General features: G+C 37.6%; 1 protein-coding gene across 3 annotated transcripts in view; it reads left to right on the top strand.

Annotated features, from left to right (window-relative positions):
* The window catches only part of robo1 (roundabout, axon guidance receptor, homolog 1 (Drosophila)), a 341,340-nt gene that overhangs the window by 39,144 nt on the left and 276,190 nt on the right, over positions 1 to 26,006 (top strand). The gene's annotated exons all lie outside the window — the stretch shown is intronic.

Genomic DNA, 26,006 nt, shown 5'->3' with positions numbered 1-26,006 from the left:
CCAATTCACTCTACCTGATGCGTTGCGCAGGAGCCGCCACTGAGCTGTAAACAGATGCTGCAGCCGCACAATGAACAGTGGACAGCTGAGCATGACTGGCTGCATTCTCTAACCACCTGACAATCTCAGAGTTACTTTGATGGAACTGGTTTTGTGTGATATAGATGCACATTAATGCACCAATGTACAGCTATGATATCAATTCCTCTGATGTTACTGACCTTTTAGTCAATTTGGAATCAAAATGGACCGTTTACTTTTTAATACACATTCCTGGTGTGTTTTGAATGATTCACTGGTGCACAGTACCCTAAAGGAAAAACACATGTTTGCATTTGTAATCTTTAATGACAATACACAGATTTTCTCTTCTTCTGACACAACTCTCTTTTTCTGTTGACGTCACGTAGGCTGTGTGTGTGTTATTTGTTATTTTGGCAATGTTGACCAGTAGGCTAATAGCTGTTTATGATTTGTTTTTAGCAAATTCTTATTCAGTCTGGCTTTTCTCACATTTCACAATCCTATCAAGTCCCGATGGATATACTGTTTTTGAAAGAAGTCTCTTGTGCTCAGCAAGGCTACATTCATTTGATAAAAATACAGCAAAAACAGTAATATTGTGAAATATTATTACAATTTAAAAGAACTGTTTTCTATTTGAATGTATTTGAAATGTAATTTATTCCTGTGATCAAAGCTGAATTTTCAGCATCATTATTTCAGTCTTCAGTGTCACATGATCCTTCAGAAATCATTCTAATATGATGATTTGATGATTTCTGATTATTATCAATGTTGAAACAGTTCATATTTTTGTGGAAACACATTTTTTTCCAGGATTCTTTGATGAATAAGAAGTTCAAAAGAACAACATTTTTTTTTTTTTTAATAGAAATCTTTTGTAACATTATAAATGCCTTTGCTGTCAGTTTTGATCAATTTATTGTGTCCAGTATTCATTTCTTTAAAAAAAAAAACTTACTGACCCCAAACTTTTGAATGGTAGTTATTTTTCTACTCATTACGGAAGTAAATGGGTTGTAAATAATTCTAGCTGACTTTAAGTAGATACAGGAGTATAATATTACAACTGAGTATAAATGTTCACTCTACCATATTTTGAAAGCAAATGAATCATTTTACTCTTATTCATTACTCCAGACACTTTTGCTACTTTTACTATGGTAATTAAAATGCTAGTTGAATAATTAGATTGTGATAATGATTTGCGAACTATTCGTTCTTTAGAATCATTCGAAATGGTTCACTTATAGTTGGAGTATGTATGATTTGATTGTGAATAAGTTATTGTTCTGAATCGCTGAATAGCAACTTGGATTATTTTGGATTAACTTGCATAGACGTGTGCCATTCGCTCATATTTTTGATAGGAACTTGATTCATTTTCCATCAATCGTCTCAGGTTATGACTGTAACCATAGTTCCCTGAGAAGGGAACGAGACGCTGCGTCCGTCAGGACACTTCGGGAACGCCTCCAGCATGGTTGTGTCTGATGCACATCTGTCAACTAGTCCAATGGCGAGAGTGAACATCACGGGCGGGTGACGTCATGACCAGGAAAGGATAAATACACATCTGGCAAGACCGGCTTCAGCTTCAATTGCCGAAGCAAATTGATCACAGGGATGCAGGGAGTATGGCAACGTGACGCAGCGTCTCGTTCCCTTCTCAGGGAACTATGGTTATAGTCATAACCTGAGACGTTCCCTTTCGAGGGAACTCCTGCAGCATCCGTCAGGACACTTTGGGAACAATATACCAAAACACCGTAATTCCAAAATGCCTGTCCGTGTGAAACTGTGGCACACTAAGACATGAGCACTGAAGACCCTGGAGCTGAGTCCAGGTCAAGATCATAATATCTCACAAATGTGAGTGGCGAGGACCAGCCGGCCGCATCGCAAAGTTCTTTGAGGGAAACCCCCGAAATTAAGGCCTTGGAGGCCGCCATAGTCCTGGTAGAGTGAGCTCTGGAATATTGGTCAGACCCTTAGAAATATAACCTGGCTTAGGGTAAAGGAACGCTTTGACCATCCCTGGTTGGGGATACAGATAGGGCCTGAAGGTCTCCTACTCTCTTTAGGGAAGAAATGGCAAGAAGGAAAACAGTTTTTAATTGCCAAATCCCAAGCAGGAACCCTAGTGCGTGTTGCAGGCCTCAGCCTCCTTCCTCCACGAAGGAAACGAGTCATTAACAGGTTTTTCCCCACAGTGGTACCATCCACATGGGCATGGTAGGCAGAGATAGCTGAAACATACACTTTCAGAGTAGATGGGGCCAACCCAGATGAAAAGCGATCTTGTAAGAACTCTAGCACTGTACTAATAGGGCAGTTGACTGGATCTAACTGTCACTCATGACACCAAGAAGTGAAAAGTTTCCATTTCGGGGCATATAGTTTCCTTGTGGAAGGAGCTCTGGAGTGAAGAATGGTCTCTACAACCTCAGTTGAGAGACCAGATTCTATGAGTTGGGCCCCCTCAGAGGCCAAACCCACAGGTTTCACAGACCCCAGACCTCTTGATGTGATGACGTAGACGCAAAGTAATCGGTTTAAAGCATATACATGGCAGAATTTTTATTTTGTTCGGTTTATAGAAAGGTTTATCCCAGCCCTCTCAAACCGATTACAATTTCATTCAGTTTGGGCACTACAACAACTACCTTACTAACTATTAATAAGCAGTAAATTAGGAGTTTATTGAGGGAAACGCCATAGTTAATAGTAAATATGTGTTCCTCATACTAAAGTGTTACCATGTCTACTTATTCTACTAACCCCAGTAGCGTGTTTACCCACCACGCAAAGCACGAACGGGGGTCCCCCGCGGTTTCTCTGTAGGGGGATCCCCTCAGTGTAGTCTATGTGATACGCAGGTATATGCCTTATACCCACTAGGAAAGGTCAAGGATTTCCGTATATCCACTTAAAAGAGCGCGAGCATACGGATTTGGCGCTTTTTAATGTGTCGAGACAGTCAGATTGCTGTAGCCTCTGTTCAAGAGAAGCGGCAGCCTGACGCCCACGTGAACTGATCCTCTCCTCCGCTTTAATACCAGTTACAGCGAAATAAACATGAATGAACATATAAAACTATGTTAAAAGATACATTACAACTTAATAAGGTAACTTAATAACTGAAATCCGTGTAATCGCTTACTCAGTGTACAACCGCAGAAAGACGGTAATAAAAAAAGCTAGTAAACAAACAAACGTAACATCACATTTACTTCAGAACAAACATATTCAGTGACCATAAACTTGTTAGTCAGCTAAAATTAAAAATGAACTGAGGAGCATTAAGCTAAATATATGCACCATATTACATATTAATTATAATTTTTTATGTTTTTAAAGGCCTATAATTCATGTTTGAATAAGGTTGACAGTTGACAGCCACCATTTAAATGCTAATATTTAAAAAAAAAAAAAGAAAAAAAAAAAAGAATTTTAATCATTTTAAAGTTAGTAGGCCTATTATAACATTATTATTATAAAAAAATAATTTAAAAAGTGTAATTTAAGTTTGTAAACAAATTGGTTCGTTATAACCTTCAATATTAATGTAGTACCAAATTTTTTTTTTTTTCTTGAACATTTGCCATGTACTGTAGCCTACCTGATGTACAGTATATCCAAAATAACTGATCTTGACTCTAATTGCAAGCTTGTGAATCGAAATGCATAACTATGATGAGAGACTGACAGGAAATGGTGCAAAACAGAGTCCAAACAGGGTGATATTGTGACATACTGATAAGCCTAATCTTTCCATTGTTATTAATAGTTACAACTTGCACTCTCAAATGTGTATTGAAAATTGCCAGCTGATAAAACCTATGATCCAGGGACCATATTCGTATAACATCTAAGGCTAAATGTAGATCTTAACTGGCTGAGTTAGATGGTGATTGACACTAAACAGTAGAAAATCAGTCCAGTCTCTCCAGCTGTAAATGTCGTTGGCTGTTAAAGTCTTGTGTTGCTCATAATAAATTGACATGCTGATGAAATTGTTTCAGAATGTTCTCAATTACATGTAGCCTAGATCAGATGCATGCTATATGCATTAGTGGTGTGGTGGTGCTTATAGGGGTGTCGCTCTGGGACGGGTGAGTATGAGGCTGGGAGGGAAAAATCACAATATACTCACTACAAAAAAGTAGACTACTGCCCCCCCATCCCAAACAAGCCCCCACCGAAACACTCTTGCTGGGGCCCCCTCCTGGAGATTTGCTTAGGGCCCCCAATAATCTAAACACGCCACTGACTAACCCTAACCCTAACAGTCTACTAATACTCAACTAATACTCTAAAGAGAGTTAGTTGACATGCTAGCATTATAGTCAGCAGAATGTCTAAAAGGGACCATCAAAATAAAGTGTAACCCTGTATTTATTGCACAGCTCTATGGTAAACTTGATTCTGATTGGTCATTCGCTGTATTTTGTGGTCAAATATGTATATAATAATGCTAATTTCGCTGAAATAAATAATTTCCTACATACAGTAGCAATGCCATACACAGATGAATTAATGTAATTTCTCTTATCACTCTGTGGACTCTTTCCTTCTCAGTTAATAGAATAATTTGACCTCAAATCAATTTTAATTCCCATTTATGTATTTATTTGGTAAGTAACAGTGAAATATACAGGAAAAAGTACAGTTTTGGTCATTATCTCAAAATAATCCTCTTTAGAGCGATACAAGACCCTTTCGCTTCACATCCTGATCATCCTGTCTGGCTGTGCATTATCCCTTATATATTGGCCTATAATCTGTTTTCTATTTATGTACATCTATATCTACAATATCTGTGAGTCAGTGAGGAAAGGGGGCTTGAAGAGGAAAAAAACACAGGTGGACTTTGGGTCATAGCTGGATATCTGACTGAATGTATAACACAGCAGATTTGGTAGCTGTGCATCATGGGACAGGCCCTTGAAGGAGCTGCATGCTCATCCCTCATGTGCTGCTGACAGCAGCACTTTGGTCCGCATATGTTCCGTTGCCCTGCCACACCAAGACGCTCCGTCAGTGCCCTACACGTGGTGATTAAATATGTAGTTAATACAGCACTATAAGAATATTGAATTACGCCACAGCCGCTGTGACCTTTTTTGAAATTACAGGGCCAATTGTGCGAGACGACCGTAGCACTTTATAACAGGTGCTGGCTTGAACATAGCCTGAAGGAGAATACATTCACACCGCTGATGACCGACTCGCTTCTGAAACACTAAATAGCAACAAATAGCAACAGTACTTTCCTCCATACCTGTTTGTCACTATATATTGCATCATTTCATATCATTATAGTCCCTATATCTACACTATATCACTATAGCTCCCCGTGGGCATTTTACTCAAGGCTGACATGTTTTTTCACTACTGTTGGGGTAAAATGCTCCTGTTACTGTCTTATCAGTCCCTCCAGGATTTTGCGATTCTGCAATCGCTGAATTTATCGCAAAATCAAGTAACCTCTGCAGTAATCAGAGGAGCTTGCATTTTTTCTTAATTGCCGCAGATTTTCCGCAGATTTTGGGCTTAGACACGTCCCGTGACGTCATCACAAAATGCATTTAGTCAACTCGTTTGAGCTGCTCAGCTCGGACCAACAATAAACAACGCGTCGCGAAAGGAGTTCAGAGCACCGGGCCGATCTCGATCACACAACAACATTTCTACACAGCGCTGAGAAGAAACCGCTTGAATTCACCGCAGAATTAATTTCATCGGTGTGAAATCTTGTGAGAAGCATTTACATTTGTCGCTGAATTCTCTGTTAAACCACAGACACAGATACCAGATCAAACGGTGCCGCTGTGGACACTGTTTGATCTGATATTAACAGAGAATTCTGCAACAAATTTAACCTAAATGCACTAACAGAAATAACTTGTGGCAAAAATGGTCTAATGTTTTCAAGTGCTTTTAAGTGCTTCACACAACTTTTCCCAGCACTTCAAAGCTTTAAATATTGCCCAGTTTGAATGTTATTCTTAATGTGATGTCCAAAACATTATTTGTTCATATACTTCATACTTAGCCATTTCCACACCCTAGTATATTTTTTAATATTTATTAATAATAAAATTAAAGTTAATATTATCTGCATCTCAACTCAAGCTCAGAGCTTTTCTGTCAGCCCTCACAGCACTGCCAAATCAGGGGCTGGTGCCACCTTAGAACTTAAAGGGTTAGTTCACCCAAAAATGAAAATTCTGTCATTAATTACTCACCCTCATGTCGTTCCACACCCGTAAGACCTTTGTTCATCTTCAGAACACAAATTAAGATATCTTTGATAAAATCCAATGGCTCAGTGAGGTCTTCATAGATAGCAAGATAATTAACACTTTCAAATGCCCAGAAAGCTAATAAAGACATATTTAAAACAGTTTATGTGACTACAGTGGTTCAACCTTAATGTTATGATGTGACAAGAATACTTTTATGCACCAAAAAAACAAAATAAGGACTTTTCAACAATATCTAGTGATGGGCGATTTCAAAACACTGCTTCATGAAGCTTTGCAGCTTTACGAATCTTTTGTTTCGAATCAGTGGTTCGGAGCACGTATCAAACTGCCAAAGTCAAGTGATTTCAGTAAACGAGGCTTCGTTACATCATAAGTGTTTCGAAACGTTTTGAAATTTCAGTGTTTCATCACTGGGGGCAATAATCTCTATGAACCCATGAAAACATGCTGTAAATATTGCTGCAAATTTTGAGAAAAGCCGCCGCAAATTCAGTCGTTTTAGGCCGCAAAAATCAGAAAAAAAGTCCTGCGAAATCCTGGAAGGACTGCCTTATATAGTATTTCTGTGATTTTTAATCAAAACAAACTTTTTATTGTGTCCTTTTGCACAAATTATGTTGCTTCATCAAAATGAGTGTTCAGATGTTTGGAGTTGGTAAGATTTAAAAATATTATTACAATTTAAAATAAGTTTTCTATTTGGTGCTTAAAGGCTCACTATGTAACTTTTTTGTTCAAAATTAACAAAATTTAAGTCAATACATCATCAGTCCTTCTTCTAAATGTGTCTTTGTCTTACCCTGATTCATTGTGGTAAGCCTATTATATATTTTAGACCTGTTGGGAAGTTGCATACATAAGTTACTTGTCCGTGTTTGCCTCGTCATATCCGTAAATAGAGAAAGGTTCCTCTGGCTCCTTTGATATGTGTCTGATGTGGGAGTGGCAAGGGTTAGTTGTTACAATGAGTGAGAAAGGTTGAGATGGAGCCGCTAAATCTCCAACCTCCAGGGAATCACCTGTTTTAAACAAAAAACAGAACAGAGGAGAGTCTGCTGTCAAAAAGAGAATGTAACAGAGCTCGTAATAAAACAAGAATCAACATTAGCTTGGCTTTTCAGAGATGACAAGAACTGAGGGATTTGAAATGTTGTAAAATGGCATTTTTATTACTCAACAGGTAAGTTATTTTATTGAACAGATAAATTGCCAAATGTAGCTCTCTAACAGAGTTTTAATGCATTATCTATTGTGAAGAGTCATATTCATCCGCACAATCACGCAGAGCTGATGCTCAACCAAAACAATGTTCTTCTGCAATATATATATATATATATATATATATATATATATATATATATATTTTTTTTTTTTTGATTTGTTTTGTTTTTCTTTTGATTGTCATATACTTTAGTCATGTTTTGTTGTGTTGGTGAGAAAGTGAAATGTTCTGGTTGGTTTATAGATATGTATGTTTTGAACATTCGTTGTTATTATCAGTGTTGGGGTAACGCATTACAAGTAACTTGAGTTACGTAATCAGATTACTTTTTTCAAGTAACTAGTAATATAACGCATTACTTTTAAATTTACAACAAAATATCTAAGTTACTTTTTCAAATAAGTAACACAATTACTTTTTCTCATTTACTGACTGACAGCTCTCTTCTCCCTATGTTGAAAGATGATCCACTTCAACCATACTAATAACCAAAAATGACTTTAGATAAACATCACATTTGTGTTTCGTTTATTTTTTTTTAAATGTTTATTGCTGAATTAAGTGTGTTAAACTTTCTTCTCCTGTATCCTATTCTTTATTTATTTATTTTTTTATTTTTTATTAACCAATTAGTAATGTACAAACAACATGGCATTATCAACACATCGTTGCATTACAATTTACAGAACAGGTGCATGAGAGAATACAATATAACAGATAAAAGCAAAATAATAATAGTAAAATAAATTTTAAAAAATTAAAAAATCTAAGAAAGGAGGCAAGGTTTTTTCTTTTAAATCATATTCTTCTATAGTGGAAAACAGCTTTATTGCATTTTTCTTTTTCATCACTTTGAGGGCTTTTGTATAAGAAACAAACTCATTATGAAATGCATAAAACATTGGTTTCACCTTTAAGTACTTAGATTTGTGTATATAAAATTTTCCCAGCATAAGTTGTTAACCAGGAAGTCATCTTTGTTATTGTTCATTATAAGTCCAAAGGTAATGTCCTACCTGTATCCTATTCAATTAGTTACTTTTTATGGAGTAGGGCAATATTGTAATGCATTATTTTTAAAAGTAACTTTCCCCAACCCTGGTTATTAGTGACATTGTCGAAGTGATATTTGCAATTTTTTTTTATTATGTTTGCAGTAGAAGGGAATTTGCAGTTTCTGGACGTGTTGCAGGCCAGATTTGAACCACTTGAGCACCATGGCTCAATTTGTTAGGAGCACATACTGTATGACCTCTGCACAAAGGCTCAGACATGTTTTTGTTTTCCTTTAAAATGACCTATGGTGTATTTATTAGTTCTAGAAAACAGTGGTGAACAAACTGAAACTTGTTGACAGTTCAGACATACTTATTTTATTTTATTTTTCATACCTAGTCATTAAAAAAAAATATTTTCTGTTTGTTTGTTTGTTGTTTTTTTTACACCAGTATTGTTTTGATTCCATCTATAATTTTCTCTAATGGTCTCTGTTTTAGTTTTAGTTCATTCAATCACAACAACCGTTTTTAGCTCCTTTAAATAATGTTTGTCAATGTTCTGTTCCAGTCCTTATTTTTACCCAAGCGAACGGATCACCCTTCCGCCCGCCCCGAGGGCTGTATAAACCAATCACCTCAAACAAGAAGCAGAGTTTGTCCGATTTCATCCAAGCCATCATCTCCACTTGTTCAGATACACCATTCACCTAAATGATGTGCAATTTAACTGGTAATGTCCGCTCTTGGCACACGACGCAGGAAAGCTTTTTACCAATGAGACGGGTACAAATCACACAGCTATGGGAACGCTTCTCGCAAGGCCTTCACCTCTGGAGAAGAGCAATTGAACATTACTTTGCAGAGCACTTTACAAATTGCCTTGTAATTGTGTTTGTTTGAAAAACGTTGATTTCAGTGCCATATTTTCATTTCTCTTTTGTCGGAGACAGGGCCATTATTGAAACACATTGGCGTGGACTGGGGTTGATACAGACAAATATAGAGGGGACAAATGGAAAGTTCTACGAAAGTAATTTAGTGCTGAAATGCAGAAGCAAGCGCCTCTGTAATTTAGTGAGAAAAACATTTGATATAGAAGATATTTACAGGTTGGCAGGTTCATTTAGGAAGTTCTGTGATTTGCACGTATACACTTTGTCCTAACTGGACATGACATGATAAAATTTTTCCAGGTAAATCAGGACTAATAGTTTAGTCAATTCACTAAACAGTTGCACTATTCTTTCTTGTATTTCATTTTTAAAAAAAGCATGTATTTGACTATTTAAATTATGTTTAACCAGTAGCTTGCAGTTTAATCTGGTGCGCATTGAGGAATTTATTCTGTAAATGTGTTCCCCTTGTGGTTTATGCATGTCTTTTTATAGGAAAAAAATGTATGTGCATTTTTTTATTTTTTTTATTTATCCGCATCTTGCCTTTTCCATCCAGCGTTTTTATGTGATATTCCAAAATTCGCATATAAATACAACTCGAATTCCAGAAATGTTGGGACGTTTTTTTAAATTTGAATAAAGTGAAAACTAAAAGACTTTCAAATCACATGAGCCAGTATTTTATTCACAATAGAACATAGATAACATAACAAATGCTTAAACTGAGAAATTGTACAATTTTATGCACAAAATGAGCTCATTTCAAATTTGATGCCTACAGCTCTCAAAATAGTTGGGACGGGGGCATGTTTACCACAGTGTAGCATCTCCTCTTCTTTTCAAAACAGTGTGAAGATATACAAGGCCTTCCTGAAATAGACGTCGTCTGGAGGGGAGCATATGTTGCTCTAAAACCTTTATATACCTTTCAGCATTCATAGTGCCTTCCAAAACATCCAAGCTGCCCATACCGTATGCACTTATGCACCCCCATACCATCAGAGATGCTGGCTTTTGAACTGAACACTGATAACACGCTGGAAGGTCTCTCTCCTCTTTAACCCAGAGGACACGGTGTCCGTGATTTCCAACAAGAATGTCAAATTTGGACTTGTTTGACCATAGAACACTTTTCCACTTTGAAACAGTCCATTTTAAATGACCCTTGGCCCACAGGACACAACGGCGCTTCTGGACCATGTTCACATATGGCTTCCTTTTTGCATGATAGAGCTTTAGTTGGCATCTGCAGATGGCACAGCGGATTGTGTTTACCGACAGTGGTTTCTGGAAGTATTCCAAGGCCCATTTAGTAATGTCATTGACACAATCATGCTGATGAGTGATGCAGTGTCGTCTGAGGGCCCGAAGACCACGGGCATACAATAAAGGCCTTCGGCCTTGTCCCTTACGCACAGAGATTTTGATGATGTTATGCACTGTAGATGAAGAGATTTGCAAAGCCTTTGCAATTTGACTTTGAGGAACATTGTTTTCCACAATCTTTTTACGCACTCTTTCACAGCCCTGCCCATCTTTACTTCTGAGAGACTCTGCCTCTCTAAAACAATCCTTTTATAGCTAATCATGTTACAGACCTGATATCAATTAACTTAATTAGTTGCTAGATGTTCTCTTAGCTGAAGCTTTTAAAAATTTCTTGCTTTTTCAGCCATTTGTTGCCCCCCTGCCATCTTTTTTGAGACCTGTAGCAGGCATCAAATTTGAAATGAGCTCATTTAGTGGATAAAAGTGTCAAATTTCTCAGTTTAAACATATATGTTATGTTCTATTCTGAATAAAATATTGGCTCATGTGATTTAAAAGTCTTTTAGTTTTCATTTTATTCAAATTTAAAAAAGTCCCAACATTTCCGGAATTCGGGTTGTAGGTGGATGGAAGCATGGCTAATGACTGACTAGATAAGGATTGTGTAATCTCTATACCATGACAAAGGGTTTTGAAGTGAACACCTGTCTTGACAGGAATGAACCTTAAGATCAACCCAACACAGCCTTACGATCAGGAGCAAATCAGGAGCAGGAAAGCAAACTAATAGTGCTTGATTCACGAGGTAATCTCTCTGTGAGAGCCAGTGAGTTTCCTGTAATTGAGAAAAGGATGAAAAGATGAAGGAATATGAGCTGCCTTTACGTTTCCAAAGTGCTGACAGAACAAATATTTACAGCCCACACATTGAGTTATCTTGGGAAATCCTAATAATTTTCTAGATGATAAAGAAAGATGCCTCGTATGCGTTCTTTCCTGGAATTCAATTCTGTTTGTAATCGGTTGAGGAAATCTGAAGCGGAAAACATTTTCAGATTCGATAGAACATTGATAATATTAGATTATTTTTATGATCTCATACATAATGGCACCAACTGGGAATGTATACATAAAAATGACAATGTCCAACAGAATCCAGTTTGATGGTTAATATTTGTGTAACACTAAATTGAAATGTGAGTTTTGTGGCTTTTAGTCAGTTTGTTTTGTGGATATTTACATTTACAAGTTGACTTTTAACAGATATACACTACCATTCAAAACTTCTTTTGACAATTAATAATTAATACTTTTATTCAGCAAGAATGCATTTAATTGATCAAAAGTAACAGTAGAGATTTTTTTTTTTTTTTATAATTAAAATAAATGCTTTTCTTTTGAACTTTCTATTCATCAAAGAATCCTGTTCAATGTATCAAGTATAAAAATAGTATATGTAAAGTAGTAAATATAAATACATTTGAAAATGATGGACAAAATATCCATATCCCCCCCTCGGGATGAACTTCTGTAGTTCATTCATTCATTCAGTCTCAGTGTATGTGTTTCTGTGCAAATAGAAGTCTTTTAAAATAATTTGTTATTGGACCGCTTCATCTGTCCACACTTTTTCTCCCTCTATAGCAGTTTGGCCTATTAAACGTTTGATGTAAATCATCTCTGGATGTGATGTGACACATAACAGCCAAAAGCAGCAGCCACGCACTCATCTCATCTCGCTATGGAAGCTGATATTCAGCCATCACACAATTTATTTTCTCTTCTCGTCTCCATCTTTCCATCGACGTACACCCTGCGGACTCTCACCGTCTCTGTCGACTCCCAGCAGGCTTTATGCCGAGTGATGATGACTTATTCCTCATAGCATTTGTTGTGTCTACAGCAATGACACGCTCGTTAAATCCTGAAACTTGTTCGCCACAAGTGTACGGTTTGTGATCGTACTCGAAATATCAAACCAAAGCGACTAAAATTTCCTCGTTTAACTTCTCAGCTTCTGCGAAACGTTCCTGCCAAGCCAGTCAGTGTGAGTCAGCTCCATATGTCTGGTGATAATATCTGAAAATAGAGCATGTATTGTTGGTTTGAAAGCATCCGAGATTCTGTGTCTGGATGGTTTATCTGTCTTTGTTGTCAGAGCTTTCAAAAATAATACATTTGAAGGGATAGTTCACCCAAAAATTATGCTTCTGTCATCATTTTCTTACCATCATGAGCCTTCAAGATTCCGAAGGGATGCAAAAATATTATAAAAGTGGTGCATATAACTTTTGCGCTATATCCAAGTCATCTGAAGCCATGAAAAATGATGACAGAATTTCGTCACCTTGGAATTATAAGGTTCTATCTGACATTTTTGTCAAAATTAAAGGGTTAGTTCACCCAAAAATGAAAATAATGTCATTTATTACACACCCTCATGTCGTTTTACACCCGTAAGGCCTTCATTCATCTTCGGAACACAAATTAAAATATTTTTGATTAAATCAGATGGCTCAGTGAGACCTGCATTCACAGCAATGACATTTCCTCTCTCAAGATCCATAAAGGTACTAAAAACATACTTAAAACGGTTCATGCGAGTTCAGTAGTTCTACCTTAATATTATAGTGACGAGAATATTTTTGTGCACCAAAAAAACAAAATAACGACTTTTCAACAATATAGTGATGGGCCGAATTCAAAACGCTGCTTCGGAGCTTTACAAATCGAATCAGTGACTCGGATCTCCTATCAAACGGCTAAACTGCTGAAATCATGTGACTTTGGCACTCGGCCCATCACTATATGAAAAGTCGTTATTTTGTTTTTTTTGGTGCACAAAAATATTCTCGTCGCTTTATAATATTAAAGTAGACCTACTGAACTCGCATGAACTGTTTTAAATATGTTTTTAGTACCTTTATGGATCTTGAGAGAGGAAATGTCATTGCTTTGAATGCAGGCCTCACTGAGCCATCGGATTTAAACAAAAATATCTTAATTTGTGTTCCGAAGATGAATGAAGGCCTTACAGGTGTAGAACGATATGAGGGTGAGTAATAAATGACATTATTTTCATTTTTGGGTGAACTAACCCTTTAAGTTATTCACATATTCTTATTCTGTGACAACTTATTTACATTGTGATGGTTTTTGTGTACATTTGTGTTCATTTTGGGAATTTTTATTTAGAAAACAAAAAGGTTATATCTACAAAGTCGAACTCTATTCTTTAAGCTTCTGTCTATCTGTCTATCCGTCTGTCCGTCTGTCTATCTAAAATTATAGCTTTTAAATCTACTAAACTAAAACTTAAAACTATTTTAAACTTAAAACCTTAAACTTAAAGCTGTTAAAACTACTTCAAACTTTCTGGCTAGGCTTTCTCAAGCCAACATCAAAGTTTGTTTACAAACTTTTCAATCCATACTGATGTCTATAGAAAAAGCCATTTTACCTGTCCCACTTTCTGTGGAATAAAGTCCTGGTCAGATGTATGACAGCAGCTGCTTTCTGTCTAAACCAAAAGAAACTTAGGTGTTTTCACACCGGAGCATTTGTTTCGGAACCTGGTGCGTTTTCTCCCTTGGCTCGGTTCGTTTAGGCATATGTGAACACGGCAATCGCGCTCGGACCCGCACCAAAACAATCAACCCGAGATCGCCTGAACGAGGTGGTCTTGGCCCGATTGCAAACAAACTCTGGGGTGGTTCGCTTGTGGTGTGAAAGTAAACTATCTGCAAGAACGCGGTCCCGACGAAGCCTTGATTCCCGCTCTAGCTGCATTATAACATTCATATAGTGTTTGCATGTGTCTCGACACAGTCTATTAGACAGCGCTGGGAGATACAGAGAGATCTCGCTTGAATTAGTACGAATGTAGTACATAATTTAACAGCGGGATCGAGGGCTACATTCGTATAGTGTTTGCGTGTCTCTCGACAATAGGTACTGAACAAGCCACAATATGCTCATGATGCGAACTTGTCAATCATTTTAATGGATGACGCAGAGCAAACTCTGACCAATAAGGGGACAGTTGTACACGCATGTGACTTGCTTATTGGTATGCTTTGAAATATTGCCTTGTGAAAGCAAACCGAACTAAGAAGAAAATGCAACATTGTAACAAATTAAGTCCCTTTTTCAAAACAATGCAATCGATCTACATGTGTGAAAATGCCCTTAAACTAAGGGTTCCTGCAATAATGTTTTTAATTACCCATCATATTCCTACCTAAAATAAACATCTGCACTGGACAAAATATTTAGCACTGCCTTTTATGCTTAACTAGAAAGAAAATAATCATTAGTCCTAAAATATGAAATAAATGTCATAGAAAGCTTTAAAGTTAACTTTCTCATACATGTCGACACATTGTTACAACACTAATTTTGTTTTAAATTATTAGTAAAAACAAATTATGAGTAAACTGTTTGTGTTTCTTCAAAATTATTGCTTCCATTAATGTTTTGCAAGATAGAAACTTGATTTTTTTTTTTTAAATTAGAAGGTACTATCTGCATTTGACCAGTTCCAAAAATCCCCATTTACAAATTGAGAGGATTTTGATATTGTACATTTAGAATACATTTAGGGTCTCTGTCATTTTAATGTATGGAAGAGACTTGTTCCCAGTATCATTTTTGCTATATGGAATGCAAAAACGTTGAAGCTCAATATCTCAAAACTGTTCAGAATGCAGACAGAACCTTATAATTCCAAGGTGGCGATTTTCATTTGTGAGTGAATTATTCCTTTAAGCTGGTATTCACTAGCGTTTCAGACTTTTTGACCCTGTGTCTTTGTCTTCCATCAAACCTCACCTGGTGCAAACAAAAAGTGGACAGTTTAGACAGGACTCTCTACTGGGCTGTGATAGGAAATCCATGAGGCTACGTGCCAAGGTGGAAAATGAGATTCCCTGTCTTTACAAGCCATTCGGCCTCATCCAAATATCATGTTTGAGAACACTTGCAGCTATTTATTTGGTGAGAGATGTGGGCGTTCTGTTTCAATCATTGCTGATGATTTAGTGTATATGTGTGTGTGCGTGTGTGTGGTCTAAGATTGCCGTAATTTGCGATTTGCTGAAGAGGCCCTCTCCTGTATTGCCACTTGCTTTTTTCCCAGCATGCATTCATCCTCCTATGCATCCAAAAGATGTAATATGAAAAAGCAGGTCTTCCTTTATTTCCATAGTAGTTTAGACTGGTTTATGCTGTTATTGCTGGTCTAACTGCATACTAACAGAGTTATTCTTCGTCCTTCCAAACCAGCATGACTATTTCTTCTGTGGAAGACAAAATTATTTTTTTTAAAGAATATGCTGGCCACAATTTTCAATATAATAAAAGTAAACAAGGACTTGGGCTGTCAAGATCCAAAAAAGCAAATATAGCATTCAAGTCCGAAGGAATGCTTGATTATGCTTGAGTCTGACAGCCACTTTCCTCATTCACTTTAATAATATGGCAAAAAGGTGCCAGTAGCCTTGTGGGCAGCACGGCGACATATAGCGCAGTTGCTCTTCGGGCGTCCAGAGTTTGAGTCCGACTCATGGCCTTTTCTGATCCCGTCCCCTTTTCTCTCTCCAACTTTGCTTAAAAAAACACATAAAATGCTCTTTTCTTCGAGGAGCCAAAATATATACTGACATTTCTCTTATAATCTGTTCTTTCGGACAGCTATTATCTTGGGATCGTTTGAATGAATTTGTTTGTCCCTTTAAAGTGTTTCGTGATGTTCAGACTTTCTTAATTATTGGTTTTATTGACTTAGCAAGAAGGACCAAGGTGCTGCCCACACAAACCACCTGGTCATGTGATCTTGTAGTTAAAGAGTTTTGAATCTTTTCCCATTAGCTGATGAGTGAAGCGCATTGATTCCTCTGCGAGGGTATTCATGAATATGTAGTGTTATTCCACTGCTGCTTCACGCAGCCTCTTTCTTAAGTGCGACATTTAGCGCTGCTTTTGAAAGGATTGAATGATGCCAGTTTCCATTTCTATCCGTCTTTCTCCTCCCCTCCCGGGTGAGATATTAAAGATGATCTCCGATTTGGCAGCTCTCTTCCTTTTTAAAAGAGGAGCTATTTCAATCTTTTCATTTGTCAATCACAGCTCCGCCACGTCCGGGCCAGGAAATAATTGTACGCGTCTCTCCTCTTCCCTGGAGTGGCCGAGCGCTTTTGCATGAGAAAAGAGAGTGAGCTGAGGAGGAGGAGAGGAGAGGTGAGGCTGGAATAGATGCGTGGCTGTATTGTTTTCATCACTAGGTTTTTGTTTACCATGCCAGTAGAGTCGCGGTCCACTGAGGCAATCAGTGAGAATGTCTTCTTACATTTACAAGAGGGTTTCTGTATGTGATGCTGAAGCTTCTGGCAAGAGAAGACACTCACTTCAGCACATTCCCAGCTAACAGGGAATGTTCCCATAATTTTCACTATAACTTTCTTTTAGAGCTATGTAAATGTTAGGACAAAACATTCTTAAAACAATGTTATTAATGGTTACTGTACGTTCTTGTTATGTTGAGAGAAAATATTCTTAGAACAACATTCTTGGAACGTCCTTTTGACGTTATTATTTGTACTTGATGAGTATTCTTGTAATGTTAGAGAAAACGTTCTTTGAATAACATTCTCAGAACGTCCTTATAATGTTATTTTTATTTATTAAATGATTTCATAATGTTATCATAATACGTTCATGGAACGTCCTGTAATTTGTACTTGATGAATGTTCTCGTGATGTTGAGAGAAAACGTTCTTAGAACAACATTCTCAGAATGAGTTTTTGGAATGTTTGACTACAATTTTATTGAAATGTCTTTAGAGTGTTATTTGTCAAAGTCTAAGTCAATTTTTTGTATAGTGCTTTTCATAACACATTGTTTCAAAGCAGCTTTACTGAAAATCATTATAATAATGTTTATAATATCTTAATATCTTCATGCCTTATAGTCGCATTTAGCAGCTGTTAGATTTCAGCTCGCATCTTAGATGCTACTATTTTTCTTGTTGTTATTGGCTGAATATAGACGAGTTTTATGGTCCAGTGACTGTTTATGTCACACTGTTTATGCTAACATTATGCCACATTTTGATACTTATCAATATTCATGTAATTAAGATGAATCATGGTGCTGTAAAACTGTCATCTTTCTCTTGACTGGCCATTACCAGAAAACACACATACATCACAATAATATTTACATGTTGACGTGCAAATTTCGCACATGCATTTGATCTTTAATGTCCTTTTAATGTGTGCTATTCAAATTTGAAGATGAAATAATTGGAAATGACACACTTATTTTGGCATTTGCATGTTCAGTCTAGAGGCAGGAACATACAGAGCATCTAAAGGGACATGGTGAAAGAGAAAAAATATGAGATGGCAGTCAATGCTTTTGCATTCTCTTGCAAATTTTTTGCGTTCCCTCCAGAAACTTTGCTTTCACTTGTAAAATGTTTGTGTTCCCCCGAGAAACTTTGCGTTCGCTCGCAAATTGTTTGCGTTCCCCTGAGAAACTTTGCGTTCGCTCACGAAATGTTTGCGTTCCCCTGATTATCTTTGCGTTCGCTCAGAAAATGTTTGCGTTTGTCTGAGAAACTTTGTGTTTGCTCACAAAATGTTTGCGTTTCCTGATTATCTTTGCGCTTGCTCACAAAATGTTTGCGTTCGTCTGAGTATCTTTGTGTTCACTCGCAAAATCTTTACGTTCCCCTGAGAAACTTTGCGTTCGCTCGCAAAATGTTTGCGTTCCCCTGAGAAACTTTGCATTCCCTCGCAAAATGTTTGTGTTCCCCTGAGAAACTTTGCATTCCCTCGCAAAATGTTTGCGTTCCCCTGAGAAACTTTGCGTTCGCTCACAAATGTTTGCGTTCCCCTGATTATCTTTGCGTTCGCTCAGAAAATGTTTGCGTTCCCCTGAGAAACTTTGCGTTCGCTCACAAAATGTTTGCGTTCCCGATTATCTTTGCGCTCGCTCGCAAAATGTTTGCGTTCCCCTGAGAAACTTTGTGTTCACTCGCAAAATATTTACGTTCATCTGAGAAACTTTGTGTTTGCTCGCAAAATATTTGCGTTCCCCTGATTATCTTTGCGTTCGCTCAGAAAATGTTTGCGTTTCCTGATTATCTTTGCGTTCGCTCGCAAAATGTTTGTGTTCCCCTGAGAAACTTTGCATTCCCTCGCAAAATGTTTGTGTTCCCCTGAGTATCTTTGTGTTCGCTCGCAAAATGATTGCGTTCCCGAGTATCTTTGCATTCCCTCGCAAAATGTTTGCGTTTCCGAGTATCTTTGCGTTTTGCAAAATGTTTGTGTTTCCGGAGAAACTTTGCATTCGCTCGCAAAATGTTTGCATTCCCTTGAGTAGATTTGCGTTCACTCGCAAAGAACACAAAAGTTTTGCGAGAGAATGCAAAAGCATCTACTTATGTTTCCTCCCATCTCCCCATTTTTTCCACCACCATGTCCCTTTAGGGACTCCATAGGAACAAGATATGTTGATGCTAGCAAATCAGTTCTGTTATTGATGCTGATACGTGAACAAGATGAACATTACTGTTCAAAAGTTTGGAGTCAGTAAGATTTGTTTAAAATAAATGAGTATTTTTATTCATTAAAGTCTATTTAAATTTACCAAAAGTGATGGTAAAGTACGGAGCCCTGCACATGACATAGGGGAAAAAGTATGCATATTTGTGACCACAAATAAACAAATCGTTCCCACGACTTTTGGTTCACTTAAAAATGACTTCATTCCGTGATGTTGAAAGTATGTGAACAAATTATGTTTTTTAACTTAATTGATTCATGTGGGACCGAAGTACATGATTAAATCACACTTTATTTTTCAGTGTAGGTTGATTTAACGTTTGGTACAAATTGCAGAAAGCAATATAGAGATTCAAATGAGCCATTTCTCAAACTATAGCAATTGTTTAATTTGTTTCAGATGTAGCTGTTCAAAGCTATATTTAGGTAAAGATAAAGTTGCTTATGAGTTTTAAATGGTCTCTAGCTCAAGTTTCAGGTGTTTTCTACACAGATTCTAAGTGCTAACGTTTCATTTTTGAGAGATGTGCACTGCGTTTTCCTCCCTTGACAGCATCTCAGAGACGCTTTTGTAATTCCATACCAGCGCGCAGCTGTTTCTAAAACACACAAACATGTTGGATTAATCAGTGCTCTTATATTCATAAGCACGCCGAGCTCTATTAATTCTATACGAGTGTCTATCCCGAAGAGTCTGTGTGTGTAATGTTAAGCACCTGTACGCATGCTATGAAATATTGATGTGCATTGTGTTGGTATCTGTTTAATGAGCAGCTCAGGGGTTTGTTTAGTAGCCTGAAGGCTGGATGCTGTACTGATGAACAGAATTGGAAACCTTCCCCATCAGCCCTCATCTCTTCTGATCCGTTCTTAGAGTTAATCTAGAGGGGTGCAACTTTATGAGTCATGAGACTTGAGCGAGCTCTCGAGACCCCTGCTGATGTCTGTTGGCTCCCAAACGCTTGAGCTGCGAGCAGCAGTTCTTCATATCGGCCTCTGTTTATTTCCTACGTAACGTGAGTGATATTGTGCTGTTCAGAGGCACAGGCTCATAACATCTTTTAGGAAATGAAAAATAGAGAGTGTATTATCTGGCTTTATCAGCGCTGTGCTGTTGCCTGGCCTTGATCCAACTTATCTCCAGTGTGCTGCGCCGAGGTCATGTTTACGATGTTTTCGTAACACTGGGGGGAAAATTATTTCAGATTCTTATAGAGTTTTACTAGACCATTATATCTAGTAAACTTGGATAAAAAAAGCATTAAGGAAATTATAGTAGAACAAGATAATAGGATATTTAAAAGTTTTAAGAGTGTTTCTTCAACTATGAGCACTTTTATGATTTCTTTGTATTAAAAAATGGTCACATTAAAGTGTAACTTTAACCTGTTACAATGTCGATTGTAAATGAACATTGCTTACTTGTTCTCCTTGTTAACTGGACTGAGAAATTCACATTTATTTGTCAGCAAAAGTCTGCCGGATGGAGTATTTTGCGGTTTCTTTGACTTTTGACAGCTCCAGGGCTTTCGTGAAAACTACAGATTATACTTATGCTTTTTTGTATCTCCGCCCACGGACAGTCTGATCGGAGGAGGGTTATTAACAGAACGGTTATTATCACTGAAAACTGTATCATACTCTGTCTATTCTTTAAACAGTAATATGGTGAAAATGGAACCCTATGGCAACAGCTCTCTTGTACGTGACAGCGCTTTGCTTTAGGGGGAACTGACTTTCCCTTTTGTTTGGCCTAAAACACTGTGTTCAATCCAGTTTGAAATGGTGACTACAAACACTGAGGTTTTTCAGATTTTCTGTCTCGGCGTTCTCTTTGTATTTATGATTCTTTGCAGCTTATAGCCACTGCCTACAACATGCTGGATCCTTCACTGGAAACCAAAAGTAACTCACTTCCTCTAAATTAGTAGAATTAGTCTCAAAATTAGTCTTTGAATTCTTGCACTGGGAACAAGTCGACACCATTATGACTAAAAGTTTGCTAAGAAGTATTTCCTACTAAAGCAAGGCAGTCAGTATTTGACTCTGATAAGCGTATCCATAGTAGACTGGTGGGAGTGGCCCTGGATGGCAACATGCCCAGTGCATTATGGGTTTTGAAGTTTTCCTACCTATTTGGCAAAAGGGAAGACAGCAGCCTTTTTCTGTTTTCTCTAGTCAGGCAGCACCGATTTCCTTTTTTTCAAACTTCTACTGCATAGGCAGCCAAGTTTTATTGAAAGTCTTTTGCCAGTGGTGAAGTACCCCTTTAAAATGGTCTTGAAATGTTTTCATAAGGGCTTCATTATTCATTTTACCTACTTTTCAAATGCCTTGTATAGATTTTATTGTTGTACCAGACTCAGACTTTCGATCTTAAACAGGGTTATTATTGTCAACTAAAATTAACACTAAAACTATTTTAATTAATTGAAATTAGTCCAAAATAAAATAAATAGGATTAAATCTAGAAATATAAAAATAAAAATATAAAAACAATAAAAATATTGTATGAAAAAACTAAAAAATAATTTGTTCGCTAAATGGAACTAAAATGGAAATAAAATAAATCAAAGCTAAATAGAAATAATAATAATAATAATAATAATAAACTAATCAAAATTACATACAAAACCTTATTAAAACAAACTAAAATTAAATTGAAAACTGAATTTAAAAATTAAATAAATAAATAATATAATAGTATATAAATAATTGTAAAATATTAAAATCCATAAAAGAATATAAATTATTACATTTTAAAGCTTTGCAAATCTAATCAAAGATTGTCAAAAATATAAACTATTTCAGTGTTTATCATGTGAAAAGTATTTATATCAATAACTGTCCACAGTTGACTGTCCTTTAGTGGTGGCGTTATTTCCACCCCCACCCCCATTAGTTTTGCTACTAATAAAGTTTTTTTTTTTTTTTTTAAAGGTTAATATTCTTCCAGTAGTTACCAAGGAAACAGTATCGTCAGTGAAGTGCTTCAGGTTAAATGAGACATGGGATGTGTCAAGAAAAAAAAAGAAAAAGAAAAATCAAAGTAAATATAAACTGAAATGAATATTTTTTTATAGAATGTCATCTCCAATCAAGCTGTATTTTTTTCAGGTTATGCAAAAGTATGAAAATTGTGTGTATTTAAGATGTATAAAAAGCTGCTTATGAAAATAGCCTTAGCAAGACAAAGGAATTCACCGTTTGACATTGTTAGTAAGTAAAGTAAATAATCTAGTGTGAAAAGTGTGTTTTAAGAGCGTTTTCTCCCACAAGGCACGATGTGCGTATAGTTGAAGAAACACCCTTAAACATAATCCCTGCCACTTACTCTTTCCGACTCCCTTGACTGTTTCGTTTGCACAACAACTAATGCATTTTGCGGTAAATTAATCTTATTGTAATCATTGTTGTCATCGCCTTTGTGGAGTCTCGGGATTCACATTGCCGTCTGAAAGATTATCTTGATTTGCAGTCTTACCTCTGCCGGTGTAGTCGCCCGCAGAATCTTTAATTAAAGGAGATGTTCCCAATGCACCGAACACAAGTTTACTTGATCAATGACTCGAGTGCAAACACATTAAAATGCAGCCAGAAAACACATTTTCACTATCTCACCTCATATCTATATCTCATTTGTTGTCTTATTGTCTCTCTCGCTCCCTCTCTCTCAGAAACGCTCACAAATAACCATAGATGCTCTGGAGCAAAAATCGTCAAACCGAATAAGCAAAAAGGTTTCTTTCTGATAATTCCGTCCAGTGCAGCATGTCATATTGTAATTGACGGTGTGATGGAATTTTTTAATTAATCATAACTAACATTTCTTTTTCCTTGCAGGAATAACATTTATATGCTTTTGAAAACTAAATATCCTCAAACTTTGGGCCTAAGTCAGTGTGTGTCTGAATCATGTCCAAAAATAAGAAAAGGGGAAATGAAACTTAGGGACAGCTAGACAACCATCTAAATATGATAGCCACATGATATTGATTAACCAACGAGCTAATAAACACATGATTTGGGCAGATATTGCTTTACCTAGTAACAGGAGGGTTTGACATATGAAGAACCAATCATATTGTAGGATGCTTTGCCATGCCTCCTATCCTATATAAACTGTTGTATTCTTTTTGCTGGTGGGATTCTCTTTGATTGATACGAGGTCCTCCGGCTGTGATTAAAGCATATTCTAAGGCATAGTCTGGAGTCTGTTTGGTTTTTAGTCTGTGCAGCAGAATAGACACTAAAGAATCTTATTTCTATACTCAAGTGATAGTGTTTAGTGGAGCACTAAAGATCTTATTACCAGGTGACAGTGCTCAAACAGGCGAGACATCGGCCGACTCATACAGGTATTGAAATACTCTAAGTAGACTATAAATTCATAGGTGTCTGCGACACCCGGTTTAACTTAAGTCAGGTGCATAGGGGAAAATCTACCACAACAGCCATCTGTATGATTTCTAATTTTATTTAAATTTACTTATAATGGTATTACAAAAATTGTTCCTCTGACTGAAAAACAAAAGCCATTCAGAGCAAGTACATATTGGACTATATTTTTAGCTATATTGACCAGCCCAATTTCATAGCGCTCTTAAAACACACTCTACGATTTGAACTTCAGGACGACATTGGCTTTATAGCAGCAGAGATGCAGTGCTGACAAAGACAAAACAGTGCTGAAACGTTATTGGCCCGCATCCTGAATCAGAAGGTCTGAAGGATGTTGAGGATGAGAAACTCACAGATCAGAGAGATGAGATTCAGCAGAGGTTACAGTAGACGCCACCATAATACTGCAATTATTTTTGAGATCTGGCGTTTATGCACACGCCAAACACACGCACACACAACATGTCAAGGTGTGAATTTTATTGTGTGCCATCTTTAATGCACAGATAAAATGTGGTATAAACACCCTCAGCATACAAGCTTACACAGAGACAGTTTTGTTTGGCATATTATATACAGATGTATGTGTATATATGAAGAGTTTAGTTCCAAAACGCTATAACTCCATTTTGATTAATTTGAGTAAAAAGGTGTTTTCTTTACCAAGAAAGTGGCAAGATGAAAACCACTATTTTCTGTTTCAAACTTTCACATAGCATCTTTTGGTTGTAAAAAACATTAAAAATTCAAATCTACATTTTGATTTTAAAAGGTTTATTATAAAAACGGATTATGCAAAATGCAATAAATCCATGACACGTTTTTTTTTTCCAAAATGCAATTAATCCATCAATATAAAAGTTATTTTTCATATTGAAAATACACAACAAAGTAAGTTGATTCACATATATGACAGCCTCTGAACTTTGCCAATACTAATCTTATATACAGGCATTTTACTAAAAATACATTCAGCCGTCGCTCCCAAAATGAATTCAACGAGTCATCTTGTTAATGTTATAAATGAATTATGTCTCCGTTTGTCATTACCGATTAAAGAGTATCTGGCGACACCGCACGGTTAAAATAAACACATTTGCCGAGTACATTGGTATTAAAAACGGCTTCTAAAAACTGTCCATGTGTAATGACGGGTCGGCAGAATGAGGATCCATTTGCAGCTTTATTAAGATAAACACCAAAGCAGACAGGGGCAAAGGCAGAGACATAAACAGGGGCAGGCAATGGTCGAGGCAGGCGGCAGACAAACACAGTAGAGTCACAGGCAAGGATCAGGGCAGGCGGCAAACAAACACAGTCCAAATAACAGGCAAGGATCAGGGCAGGCGGCAAACAAACACAGTCCAATAAACAGTCCAACGGCAACAGAAATACAATCCACAAGAAAACGCTCAGTAGTGATCACCGGGGCAAATCAAGACTTCACAAAGAGTGTGTGTGTGTGTGTGTGTGTCTTAAATAGCGTGAGTGTAATGAGGTGCAGGTGTGTGCGCAATCAGTCCCAGGAATGAGGGCCTATGGGAAACGTAGTCCGAATGTAAACCAGTCAATATTCAGGTGACGGCTCCCTCCGGTGGTGCGGAGGAGGAGGCACGAGAGCCACATTCGTGACAGAGCCCCCCCCCTGCGAGCGGCTCCAGACGCGAGGAAGCGGGCGCCGGGGTCTACCGCGTGGTCGAGGGGCCGGTCTCTCCGGATGCGTCCGATGAAATTCCACTATGAGTAACGGGTCCAGGATATCATCCGAATTGACCCAGGATCGCTCCTCCGGGCCGTACCCCTCCCAGTCGACTAGGTACTGTAGTCTCCTACCCCATCGCCTGGAATCGAGCAGTTCTCGAACCTGATAGGCCTCCTCGCCTTCGATCGTCAAGGGTGGGGGGTTGCGGGCCTCGGCTCCCTCCGCCTCTCCTCTCGGACCACCAGAGGGTTTCAGCAACGACACATGGAAAGTGGGAGAAACACGGTAATTAGCAGGTAGCTTCAAACGAAATGACACAGGAGTGATTTGCTTAATAATTTGAAAAGGCCCTACAAACCTGGGACTGAGCTTTTTGCATGGAAGTCTTAGACGCAGGTCCCTGGTCGACAGCCAGACCCACTGCCCCACGGTGTAATCGGGATTGGGACGACGACGTCGATTGGCCTGTAGCTCCTGTCGTCTTACAGCTCGTTGGAGGTGATGGTGGGCCAGGTCCCAGGTCTCCTCGCTGCGTTGCATCCACTCGGTTACGGCGGGTAGGTTGGATGGTTCCCCGGACCAGGGGAAGAGTGGAGGCTGGAAACCCAGGACGCATTGGAAGGGCGTGATGCCAGTGGCAGGTTTTTGTAGCGA

This window comes from Ctenopharyngodon idella, chromosome 15 (genome assembly GCF_019924925.1).
Source record: "Ctenopharyngodon idella isolate HZGC_01 chromosome 15, HZGC01, whole genome shotgun sequence".
Classification (NCBI taxonomy): Eukaryota; Metazoa; Chordata; class Actinopteri; order Cypriniformes; family Xenocyprididae; genus Ctenopharyngodon; species Ctenopharyngodon idella.
Note: the sequence above shows the minus strand (reverse complement) of the source record. Positions and strands in the feature narration are given on the sequence as shown.